Source organism: Pipistrellus kuhlii, unplaced genomic scaffold, assembly GCF_014108245.1.
Source record: "Pipistrellus kuhlii isolate mPipKuh1 unplaced genomic scaffold, mPipKuh1.p scaffold_m20_p_6, whole genome shotgun sequence".
In the NCBI taxonomy this organism is placed as follows: Eukaryota; Metazoa; Chordata; class Mammalia; order Chiroptera; family Vespertilionidae; genus Pipistrellus; species Pipistrellus kuhlii.
Window position 1 is genome coordinate 62,647,112 of NW_023425562.1, and position 11,877 is coordinate 62,658,988.

Genomic DNA, 11,877 nt, shown 5'->3' on the forward strand with positions numbered 1-11,877 from the left:
GACATTGCAGGACAACACAAGATAGGCTGGCAAGCAATTCCATTCTCCCTTTAGTTTAATTATAAATGCTTCCCAGTTAGTAGTTACCTGGTGCCTTCCTTGAATGGGATTCTGCTGGGCCCTCCAACAGGTATGTTGCCCCCAGAAGACCACAGTAATTTTCTTGGATGAAGCAGAATTTCTGCTACTGTCCCCAGGCCATCCATTCCAACAGTCAGGTGAGGGTGAAGCTGGTGGTGGTCACAGTGTATTTTCGCTCTAGTTTTTTTCTTTGTTTGTGGGGTTTTTTTTACTCAGGACATAAATTGTGGGCCCTTCATGACATCCATCATAATTTTTAACTTTATTGAAACAAAAGAAGATAAACGTCTCTCTAATTTCCAGGAACATAAAAAATAAAAACAAGGAAACAGGTTGTTGAAATGAACAAGAGCTTTCAGCAGAAGGTCTACAGGTATAGCGTGCTTCTCTCCATCACCGTAGGTCTGTGGCCTGCCTTTGGAAAGGGCAGGAAGCCCTGGGGTACCTTACTCAAAAACAGTAGATAAAAGTCAGGGTCTGGCAAGCCCATCTGCTTCCCTGAGGAAGAAAATATTATAAAATAGTAATGTCAAGACCCCACACGACGCAGTTTCCCGAGGGTCTCTGGGTTAACTCAACCAACATGCCCCCTTCCATGTAAATTTGGAATCATGATGGGGCTGGGAAATTAGCTGAATGCACCAACTATGTTGGCATGTGGTGCACGTGAAAAGGTGCCATCTGTGCCTCAGCTGGAAAATGTTGATGTATAGGTGTGACGTTTTTAATGCTCCATCTGGGTTTAATAAACTTGTCTCCTTAAAATAAGAAATAGCCATATTTGATATAGATCCTTTCTTATAAAGCTCTCCATCTATCCTTCATTTTTTTTCCTGTAGACTTATTTCATGAGACATATTGAGATGAAATATGAAAGTTAAGAGGAAAGGTCTTTGGGGGATGGCTGCCATGTTTGTTATTTTTCCCTTTGGCTGACTTGTTCTTTATTTTCTTGTCATTTAACAACACTTCCCATATGCAAAATTTCCTTTCACTCTCCTGAAAATATGCTCTGACTGCATAAGTGAATAGACAGCAGAAGGAGAAAAATCATCTGTTATCTACACATAGGAGGAAAACAGGACATGAATTTGCCAGAATAGCCAGTTCCCACATTTCCAAACCAAGAAAAGCTGCAATTATTTTTTTTTCCTAAACACCATGTTAGTTCTAAAGAACATTCTGAGAATAAGAAGAAGGGTAATTGGAAGCATAATTTGAATTCAGAGTGACTTGCTTCTGAAGCATTAAAAGCTTAAAAGGGAATAAGTGTGTGGAGGGGACTCTTACCTGCCTCTCTCCAGGTACGATTAGAGATTTGAAATCTGTTGTTGCCTTGCTATGGCAATCTTCATACTTAAATTCCCAGTTGTTGAACTTTTTTCATATTATTCCTTTGGGAGAGCCCTTCAACTACTGCTTTTCCTGAATTCCTGGCCTGTCACTGCCCTCAGTGCCTGCCATTTCTATTAGCACATCCCACTTCTCTAGCCAGACAAAGGACGACAGCATAGACCAGGAGGAATTTGGCTGTGCTCTCAGCAAAAGCACTTAAATGTGTTCTTTCTGGGTGATAGAGGCCAACAATTGAACGTAATTCCAAAGGGTCAGTGCCAACTTCAAAAGCAGAAATTTGGCCTCTTGTTCTATTCAATTTCATTTAAATAAATATGTAAGTATGTGCTGGGAGCTTCAGAAAATACAAAGATTAGAATAAGCCATATTGTCAAAAAGTTTACAATGTAGAGGGAGAATGAGTCCCCATAACTAGAAAGCAGTTCTCAATGTGTGGTCCTCAGAACAACAGCATCAGCATCAATTGAGATGTAGCTAGAAATACAGATTTTCAGATTCCACCCCAGATCTTCTAAAGCTGAATCTCTGGGAGTTGGGCCCAGAAATCTGCATTTTAGTACGTCTTCCAGATGACTATGATGCTCCCTGGAATTTAAGAAGCACCTCGGTAAAGCAGTAGAGCATGAGCATCATAAGAGAGGAACAAAGTGCTCAGAGTAAAGAAGAAATCACATCTCTTTTGGAAGGAGGACTTCCAGGAATGACAGTACTGCTGTAGACTTTTAAAGTTACAAAAGATATTGACATTTAGCGGATAGAGTAGGAAGAGAACGTTCTTGGTAAGTAAAACATGAGCCAAGTAACAGAATTGAGAAAGCAAACTGACCCAGCCAATGTGGCTCAATGGTTGAGCATCCACCCATGAACCAAGAGGTTCCCAGTTCTATTCCCAGTGAGGGGTGTGCAGGAGGCAGCCCATCCAGGTTTCCCTCTCATTGAGGTTTCCATTTCTCTATCCCTCCCCCTTCCTCTCCCTCTAAAAAAAGAAAATCAATACAAACATATTCTTTTCAAAAAGTTTTGTTTTGAAAAGGAAGGAAGGAAGGAAGGAAGGAAGGAAGGAAGGAAGGAAGGAAGGAAGGAAGGAAGGAAGGAAGGGAGGGAGGGAGGGAGGGAGGGAGGGAGGGAGGGAGGGAGGAAAGGAGGAAGGAAATCAAAGAGTCTATTAGATTGATTGGCACAAAAGAAGGTGGAGATGAGGGTTGAAAGATAGGTTGGGGTCTCAAGTGCCAGGCTGAGGAGTGTGTTGTCTAACCCAATGGTAATGACAAGCCACTCTGGTTTTTAATCAGAGACGTACCAGGATTAGAGCAGTGTTTCTAGAAAATTCATGTCAGGGTTTCTATAAGATAACTAGGAGTAGGAAGGTATCCAGGAAGTAGGGAAACAACTTAGTGGATGATTGCAATATTTTGGGTAGGTAACAATGGAAGTTTCACCTAGGAAGTTTGCGAAGGAGATATAAAAGTGAGAGAATTAATTGAAGAAAATTTGAAGGATTAGATCAATAGAATTTAGAATTTGATTCAATATTAGGAGGAAAAGAATGAGGAGAATCAAAACCTTGATTAATAAGAGATTAGGCATGTCATAAACCAAAGACTAAGGCAATCATGAGTAGGAGTTGGTTTTGGAAGAGATTTGTTTTGAACATAGCTGGAATTCTGTAGCACGATGCTTTGTGACACTGAAAATGTAGGCACAGAGCTAATAATAATATCTATAACATTTGACCACCTAGGCTATGCCTGGCTAGGCACATGAACTAGGTACATGACCTATATTATGTCATGTAAACCTTACATTGACTTTATGAAAAGGCATTATTATGCCTTTTTTATTACGTAAATAAGATACTGTTGCATATAACAGAAAATCCACAATAACAATGGTTTATTCTAGCATGTAGAAGAAATCAGGAGGTGGGCAGAGCAAAACAGATATGGTGGTTACAGCAAAGTCACTAGGTAGGCAAGTTCCTTTTAATGTCCTGCTTCACCATGTTGCACTGGGGAATTCCACCCTCAGGGGTAAGTCATTAGCCAAGACTGTGCTGACCCTCCAGGTACCAGGGAGGTAATGGCTGAAAATATGGAAATGGATGTGTGTTGAGAGATTGAATATAAAGAATGGGAGGTTGGAAGAAAAAAATTTTGAGAATAACCACAGAAAATGAGAGGATGCCCAGAAAAATAACCACAGAGAATGAGAGGATGCACAGAGAAGATAGAAGTGCCATGTCAACAAAAGGCAAGAAAACTAGGCTTCTAAATAGAAGGTGAGATGGGTAGGTGGTATCCAGTGGTGCTGCCATCAAGACTAAAAAATTCTTAATGGTTGGAGAAGAAGAGGTCCTTGGTGACCTTCCAAAGAACAGTGTCTATGAGACCAGATCTTAGTGTGAAGAAAATATTAGCTGGTGGAGCACTGGAACAATAATTTCTCTTTCATAAAGTTTGGTGCTTCAGGGAAAAGGAGCAATCATGGTAGTGAGTAAGCTGAGCAGTGTTGAGGTAATGTTTTCATTGATTAGAAGACCTGAACACAATTTCCCTTTATGATGTCAAGTCTCTCAGAGACCAGATTTAAATTGCTTGAGTGTGTGGGTGAGACAACAAACTACTTCTCCCATGATCAGCATCTCCAATTCAATTCCTCCCAGGGAAAATGAAGCGAGTGTTGGCTGATATTATATCATAATAAAGGGCTGATGTTACATGTTTTAAAGACTGTCTGATAAGCTTCATTAATTCATTTTTTTGTTGTTGTTTTCCCCGCCAAAAGCTGGATGGAAACTCATCTAACTCTGGCTTGGGTTCATGAAGAAAAATTAAATTGTGAAAGTGAGGATGTTTCATTAGCGGTCTGCCCTCCCCCAAGGTCACAGAAGGCTCTCTGGGGGCTTTGTAAGGCTGCAGAATCCGGACTGCTAGGGATGCGGCTCCATTTTCACAAAAATAAATATCAGGTTACAACACATTGTTTTTACAGCTGACTGAGGCTTTAGTGTGGTGGATGTTTTCCTTCTACAACTGCAAAAAAAGAGAGAAGTTGCTGGCAGGGCAATGGACAGTGTTTGCATCATTTCTTTATGAAGCTATTTCTCTCCTCAAGGACTGTTTTCCCAAAGGATTCCTCCCCCTTTCCCCCTCACTCCCAACAAATCCCTGGTGTTTCTGCAGTGCTGAGCATGCAGGCCTGCTTTGAAGGCTGTTATAAATGAAGACAGAGTTGGACCTGTTTTCTTGGTACCTTTCATCCTTCCTCCTACCTTCCCACCCAACCCACATCTCCCACACTGGGTACCTGTGTACTACACACTTATGAAAGGACGGAGGAGACTGAAACCACAGTACACTTGGCAATCATAAATTTCTAACCTGAAATGATATGCCATAAAACCCTACATACTAAAAGCCGCCTGAAGCAAATCCAAATATTCTGACTTTAAAATAGCAACACATCTTTTACCAGCTACTTTGTGGAACAGTTTCATGCACATGCATGCTTGTTGAAATTAAATGCATTTCATTTTTCTCCTTTTTATTTTCCTCCTGGAGAGACAGCAGTTTTGAGAGCAGCACTCGTTTTCTACCTTTTAAAGAATAAATATGAACACCCAAAGTAGATTTCAAGCTACCTGACTAGGTTTTCTATATAGATTGATTAAGCCTGACCCTACATGGGAAACTGGAAACATATAGGAAATGGAGTTTCTTTATTGAACCTGTCTTTTACTATGCCAATGCTGTCACAGGTCTGTCTCAGTTTAAATGCCCCCAAACACACTCACACACATACACACACACACATACTCCGAAACAAACTAAGATGAAATTTTGAGAACAACTAGTTTATTTGGGAGATGATTACAAGAAACACTGGTAGTGAAAGGGTTAGTTAGCTAGCTTAATTAAACAGGTTTAGGGAGCCAGAGAGATAAGGGGGTAGGAATACATAATGAAGACTTGAAGATGCCAGGGTGTTTATCTTATTTGCACAGAGAATAAAGAAATGCCACAGGAAAATAGAAATATATCTGTCCTGTGCAATTAAGACAGCCATAAACCAAAGACAGGGGTATCTTTGGCCTGAGCAATTAAAGTGACCGTAAGTTAGGCCAAAAGTAGCCCTGACCTGAGTTGCTGGGAGGGCCATACGATAAGGCTTTCTCTGCCAGCACAATTGGAAGAGCTATAAGATAAATCAAAAGTGACTCCAACCAGTAAGATAGAAAATAGGGGGCACCACGTGGGCTTTGAACTTTGCAAACTAATTCTATGTAACAGAATGACCAATAAGGAGGGGTCAGGTTCAGACAAAGAACTGCAACCTATTTAATGCCTCAAGACAAAGAAAGTGGTGGTCACCCTTCTCAGGGGCCCCTCTGTCCATCTAGGAGGGACAGAGTCTTAGGCTTAGAATTTAGAACTAGGTTTTAGAGGTAGTGTCTGCTTGCAATCAAGTTTCTGTACTTTTCACCTATCTCCTTTTGTCCGTGGCTTCCTTCTTCAAATCCATCGGGACAAGAACCTGGGGAAACAGATCACCCTGCTCAATAAATCAACCCAAATCCGTAGGGAACTGCAGACATGAGCAGTGGAGAGAAGACAGCCAGCAAAGGATGTCTTGATGAGAAGTTGCCACTGTGGGCAACCAGTGCTTGACGCTACCTGGGATCTCTAGGAGACATTGTAGAACATGCACAGAGAAGTCCTACTTGAGGGTTTTGGAAGCTTGGGCATTTATCAAGGCAACACTCATTGGTCATTGCTTGACAACCCTGTCCAGAGATGTCATTTCTTCCCAAGTTCATCTATAGGTATAATGCAATTCTGTTTTAAACTCCAGCAATTATTTTGTAAATGTGAAGGGACAGATTCCAGTGTGTATATCAAAAGCAAAAGACCTCGAATAACTAACACAATACCAGAAGAAGAAAAAAAGATCAGAATTGGAAGATTCAAACTACCCAATTTCAGGGTTTTCACAGAGCTACAAAAAAAACACACAAAAAACAGCATGTTGTTAGTGAAAAAAGAAATAGACACATGGATCAATGGAATAGAATAGAGAGCCAAGAAATAGATCCACACAAATATTAGTCAACTTATTATTGACAAAAGCTCAAAGGCAATTCAACGAGAAAGGACAGCTTTTCAATAAATGGTGCTAGGACCTAGATAATACCTTTTCAGAAAAATTAACTCACACATTTCACAAGAATTAACTCAAAATGAATTACAAACCTAAAAGTAAAGTGTGCACAACTATAATTTTCTAGAAGAAAATATAGAAGGCAATTTATATGATTTGGGGTTAAAGCACACTCTAGGAAAGGAAAAATTGATATGTTGGATTTATTAAAATATTGCTAATAAAATGAATGACAGAATGAGGGGAAATTATTGCAAACCAAATATGTGATACTTATATCCAAAATATACAAAAAATTCTTAAAATTCATCAATAAGAAAGGAGATCTAGCTAAAATGTATATTGTCAAAATTAATTTTTTTAAAAAGGCCGCTAGAGTGTTTTTCTGATTTTGTATATAATAAAAGGCAGATATACAAATCGACCAAACAGCAGAACGATGGTCACTATGATGCACACTGACCACCAGGAGGCAGATGCTCAACACAGAAGCTGCCCCCTGGTGGTCAGTGTGCTCCCACAGGGAAAGTGCTGCTCAGCCAGAATCCAGCTCACAGTTGGAGAGAGCAGCAGCAGTGGCAGGAGCCCTCCTACCTTCTCGTTAGTGCTAAGCCTTCAGTTGGACATCCCCCAAGGGCTCCAGGACTGCTAGAGGGCACAGGCCAGGCTAAGGGACCCTCCCTGAGTGCATGAATTTCATGCGCCAGACCTCTAGTAATAACAATAAATAATCGGAAAAATAATTTTCAGTAGTCTTTATTTTCCCTTTTTACAAAATAAGCAAGGAAAGGCTGGGTGGTACAATGCATAGGCCTGGATTTTAAACACACAGACCTGGGATTGAATAACATGTGCTTCTACTCATTAGCTGGGTGAATCAGAGACAATTATTTCTATTTCTAAGCCTCATGTCCTCATAGTTTCCTTCTGAACTCCTGCTTTTAAAACTTGAGCAAAAGGGATTATACTATGGGAGAAGGAATTAAAGGAAAGATTGATAGTCAGATAAAGGGGAGTGGTCTTTAAATGGGAGAGCAGTGCACGCTGAACTGGAGAACCTGGGCCCCATGCCTCACAGTGCCCTTAGGTAGTATAAGATCGCAGAGGAACCTCAAACCAACACTGACCTCCCATCCAGGACAAGACTGTGTGCTCCTCTGGGCCCTGAAGCAGTCAAGTCCCTGCCTTCCTGATCCCCTGGAGAGCAGTGAGGAAGACTGCCCTGCTGGACTGGAAATCAAAGGTCTCCTCCACTTTCTAGCAGTGCATAAGTCTCCCATTTTTCTCATTGATCCCAAGGAAGATCAGGATCTCCAATACTTACAAGGATTTCCTGACAATCTGGTAGGTTGAAAGTCAGAGAAAGATAATTTTATTTGAAAAAAATATAGATGTATGACACTACCTATAAAACTGACATATATATATATATATATATATATATATATATATATATATATATATATATATATATACCAGAGGCCTAGTGCATAAATTCATGCACCAGTGGGGTCCCTTGACTTGGCCTGCAGGGTTGGACTGAAACCAGCCTCCAATATCCCCCAAGGGGTCCCAGATTGCGAGAGTGTGCAGGCCAGCCTGAGGGACCCAACCCGTGCAAGAGGGAGGGATATGGAAGGTTGGCCAGCTGGGAAGAAACCTCCCTTGGGAAAACTCTGGGCATCTCTGGCCCATCTCACTCAGTCCAGATCACTGGACCCTAGAAGCAAGCTAACCTACTGGTTGGAGTGTCTGCCCCCTGGTGGTCAGTGCACATGATAACGATTGGTTAACCAGCCAGCTGTCTGCCCTCTGGTGATCAGTGCATATCATAGCTTGCAGTTGAGCGGCCTTAGCATATCATTAACATATTACATTTTGATTGGTTGAACTGAATACCAGACATCTGGACACTTAGCATATAGGATATGATATATAGGATATGAAGTCACACGTGCTTGATACACATGAACAGGGAAACAAATGTAAGAGTATATACCAACATGATCATAGTTGGTGAACTGAGTAATGGAATAATAAGTGATTTTTTTTTCTTTATTTAGCTGTGCTCTTTGAATCCCATACAATGAGAATATGTTACCTATGGAAAAATAAGGAGGGAAAGACTGGGTGGTATGATGCATAGCCCTGGAGTTTAGACCCACACAGACCCGGGATTGATTAATATGTGCTTCTACTCCTTAGCTGGGTGAATCAGAGACAATTATTTCCATTTGTAAGCCTCATGTTCTCATCTATAAGGATGATGTCAACCTTATAAAGTTATCATAGAGATTATAATTAATCTATTATTACATAAAGAGTGCAGAATAGTTTCCCACATAACTGCACATATAAGTACTTAAGATAATTATATACTTTATAGTATGTAAATTATATTTCAATAAAGTTTATAAAAAAGACACAAAGTAATTATGATGTTTTTGTATGAATAATTAGATCAACTGTAGAAAGAGCCAATCTAGATGTTCTGAAAGTATTTAAAAGGTTGCCATAGGTCCATTATTTATATCTTTAAAGGTAGAAATAAAAGCATTGCTTTCCATTAGAGCCTAAGTGAGAGAGGAGACTCGGGAACAACCATTAGGAGTAGAACTGTGGCAGGAGCTAGGAGAATTCCTGGCATGTGGAATGGGGTAACAGAAATAAGAAAATTAAACAAGGCTAAACGGTTTGGGCAACTTACAGACAGCTTGTGAATCACAAGACCTTCCCTTCCCTAACCAAGCACACTTGAGAGCAAAGAGTTTATACCCTCCTCCCTAATCAGAAAATGCATAGCTTAAATCACCCTGGCCTGGGAAAATAGAGAACAAACACCCAATTAATGCCATGGGTGCCAGCTACACCCAAGGACAAATAACAAAAACCTCATTAATACCAGACAGACCTAAAATAAAAGTAAAACAATACTACAGTACAACAGACCAAAGAATAATCCAAAACTCCCCTATACTCTCATTTTGATGCATTAGCATATTAAAAATACACCCAGGCTGAAACTGTTTGGCTCAGTGGATAGAGCGTCAGCCTGCGGACTGAAAGATCCCGAGTTCAATTCTGGTCAAGGGCATGTACCTAGGTTGTGGGCACAACCCCACTAGGGGGTGTGCAGGAGGCAGTTGATCAATGTTTCTTTCTCATGGATGTTTCTAACTCTATCCCTCTTTCTTCCTCTCTGTAAAAAATCAATAAAAAGAAAAAAAAGAAAAAATATATATATATATAATACACCCAGAAAGCGGATGGATATTGTACTGAAACCATCCCCTAAGATTATCTCTGGCAGAAAAGGAAAAGATGAAAAGGCCTCAGGACAAATACTCAATGCAGGCTCACTCTAGGTAGGGGTGTCGAACTCAATCAGAGAAGGGGCCAAAATTTAAAATCCTAATCGCGGGCCGAATGGTTTACTGAACAGTCATAAACTGTCATTGTGATGGAAACGCAGCGGAGTGCAGTGATGACAGCCACATTGCAAGGCCTGAAGGGATGAATTTGGCCCGAGGGCCTTGTGTTTGACACATGTGTTAAGGACTCACAACCAGGAGAACAATGGACAGTGGCAGCTCCACCCAGGCTCACCTTTGATCCTATCTCCAAGGCCCCCTTTTCTCTGACTTCCAGTGAGCTGAAGCAGCCCCACCTTGGCTCATTTCTTTTCGATAACATTTCTAGAGCCAAAGCAGAGCATCGCTTAGGCTCTCTTTATTGTTTCTTCTTTATTCCACTGTCCCCAGCTTTAATAAACATACTTTCAAATCCATCTGGACTCGTATTGTGAAATCTCTCCTACAGGAAATCAGGAACCCACACACAACAGCCCAGCCTGAGGCAGACCTGCTCCTGGCCAGTAGCTGACCCATAGCAGAAATTAGGGTGGAGAGAGAGGCATGTAAAAGGGTTGCTAGGAGGGATTGCTGGATGGGATGCAGTACAGTGAGTGTCTCTTAATTCCTCCATGAAAAATTGTCATTAATGTTTTCACATTATTTTCCAAGGCTTTTGATTCAGGGCTCCAAGATCACTGATGTTCTGAAACGTTGAAAAGCTTGTGAAATGAAAATGTGGTAGGCAGTTACACACGCATGAGCAGAGCAAGGACAATGAGCCAGGTACAGGTCAGCAGGGAGGAAAGTGCCAGGTGCCAAACAATGGACAATCAATCAAGTTGCCCCCAGGGTGACCCCTTGACCTTTCCTCCTTAGAGATAACACCTAAGCCTCAACTCCAGGCTCAGAAAAGCAATAAAACCTGAGTCAGGACCAGCTACATTGAATAATCACTGATTGGTGCCAGCCAATCAATCAGTGGAGACATAGACCCTGAAAGGATACACCTGGAAAACTGCTGAATATTCTATTAAGATCAGCTCCTGGGACCGCCCCTAAAATCTCCACCCTTAAAACCTTTAGGACAGAGGACCCAGTGTGCTCTCCCTCCTAAGAGCATGCTCCTGCCCTTCCCTTTTCCCTTCCCCTCCCTGCCCCAGGCACTTACCATTAGCTTCTTCACTCCCAAGCTCCAAAGGCTCTTCCATAACTTGTTTCCTAAGCCCTTCTAGGAATTACTTCTTCTGCCTCTGGGATTTACCAAAATGTTCTCTTATAGTTTGGGTCTTGCTTTGAATTCTTTCCTAGCCAGAACCTAGATACCGAGGTTGCTGAACCCAGGTCAAGTCTGACCCCAAAGGTCACACCCTTTCCTGCAGTCTACAATAAAAACAGGACAGTAGGCCCACGGGCTACGTCAGAGATCCATTCCTAGGGTGTGATGTAACATGATTTTGGCCATAAGTTGGAACCCACCTACATAAGCACCTACATAAGTCACTTACATGGAGCACATACACAGCAGTAATGAAGAGAAACAGTAAAAAAAATAATAATAATAAATAAATAAATAAATAAAAATTAAAATAAAGATAAAAATTCCTAACCTTTACTTGTGGCAAATGAATAATAAAAAACATAAAGCACATATGTACATATGTCGGAATGACAGACCTTTTTCTTTTCTTTTCTTTTCTTTTTTAATAAATAAATGGGGCCGAAACCGGTTTGGCTCAGTGGTAGAGCATCAGTCTACGAACTGAAAGATCCCGGGTTCAATTCCAGTCAAGGGCATGTACATTGGTTGCGGGCACATCCCCGGTAGGGGGTGTGCAAGAGGCAGCTGGTCGATGTTTCTCTCTCATCGACGTTTCTAGCTCTCTATCTCTCTCCCTTCCTCTCTGTAAAATATCAATAAAATATATATTTT

At 41.1% G+C, this 11,877-nt stretch overlaps 1 long non-coding RNA gene across 1 annotated transcript; it reads left to right on the forward strand.

Annotated features, from left to right (window-relative positions):
* Positions 1-400: 400 nt before the first annotated feature.
* LOC118707684 lies at positions 401-9,500 on the forward strand. The gene is made up of 3 exons (XR_004984358.1): positions 401-413; positions 2,730-2,733; positions 9,266-9,500. It is a non-coding gene; the product is annotated as an uncharacterized LOC118707684 (long non-coding RNA).
* Positions 9,501-11,877: the final 2,377 nt, after the last annotated feature.